The 1,287-nt window shown below is 50.2% G+C and overlaps 1 protein-coding gene across 1 annotated transcript in view; it reads right to left on the reverse strand.

The window, feature by feature from the left end:
• SKIV2L2 (superkiller viralicidic activity 2-like 2 (S. cerevisiae)) overlaps positions 1-1,287 on the reverse strand; it is a gene marked incomplete at both ends in the record, with an annotated part of 39,873 nt that overhangs the window by 32,486 nt on the left and 6,100 nt on the right. The gene's annotated exons all lie outside the window — the stretch shown is intronic.

The following is a 1,287-nucleotide window of genomic DNA, read 5'->3' on the forward strand; positions in this document are numbered from 1 at the left end:
TTTCTGGAAGACTCCTTTGAGGTAAGGACAGAAAGAAGAAAATTCCAACTCATAGCTGGACAGATTCCTACAACAGAAACATGACAAATTCTGCCAACAGCACTTCACTGCAGAAGGTGAAAAGCTGTACGTTCCTAGAGTACTAGCATCTAGCACGAACCACTCAACTCTCAATCATTTTCCTCTCCCCATTTTGTTTCTCTGGGACAAAATACCAACCAGACAGGATACATTAGGTCTGACTGACTTTCAGAACTTCACATCTATCTGAAGAAAACTCACGTGTCTTGGAGCATTCAAGAAATTAAGTTCTGCCTTCCTGCATGTGAGGCTGAAAGGCATGTGTGCCTGACTGATAGACCAAATGCATAAATTCACAGAGATCTACCTGACTTCTTCAATAATCACAGAATCACAGAATGTTAGGGGTTGGAAGGGACCTCCAGGGATCATCGAGTCCAACCCCCCTGCCACAGCAGGACCATCTAGTCTAGGGCAGCTCACACAGGAACCCATCCAGATGGGTCTTAAAAGTCTCCAAGGAGGGAGACCCCACAGCCTCCCTGGGGAGCCTGTTCCAGTGCTTTGCAACCCTTACAGTACAGAAGTTCTTCCTCATGTTGAGGTGGAACTTCCTGTGCTCCAGCTTGGATCCACTGCCCCTTGTCCTATCGCAGGGTACAAGTGAGAAGAGATTGTCCCTTCCTTCCTGACACCCAGACTGCATGTATTTATACGCATTCATTAGATCCCCCCTTAGTCTTCTCTTCTCCAGACTAAAAAGCCCCAGGTCTCTCAGCCCCTCCTCACATGGCAGGTGTTCCAGTCCCCCAGTCATCCTCGTAGCCCTTTGTTGGACTCTCTCAAGTAGGTCTCTGTCCCTCTGGAAATGGGGAGCCCAGAACTGGACACAATACTGCAGGCGAAGTCTCACAAGGGCAGAGCAGAGGGGGAGCAGGACCTCCCTTGTTCTGCTGGACACACTTTCCTAAACCCACCCCAGGATACCATTGGCCCTCCTGGCCACAAGGGCACACTGCTGTCCCATGGACAACTTGTTGCCCACCAGGACTCCAAGGTCCCTCTCCATGGAACTCCTCTCTAGCAGATCACCTCCTAACCAGTATGGCACTGATGCATTTTATTCCTCCTGCCCAGGTGAAGGACTCTGCACTTATTCTTGTTGAACCTCATTAGGTTCCTCTTGGCCCAGCTCTCCAGTCTGTCCAAATCTCGCTGAATGGCTGCACAGCCTTCAGGCGTGTCAGCCAAACCTCCCAGCGTCGT

This window comes from Merops nubicus, unplaced genomic scaffold, assembly GCF_000691845.1.
Source record: "Merops nubicus isolate BGI_N331 unplaced genomic scaffold, ASM69184v1 scaffold1393, whole genome shotgun sequence".
Lineage (NCBI taxonomy): Eukaryota > Metazoa > Chordata > Aves > Coraciiformes > Meropidae > Merops > Merops nubicus.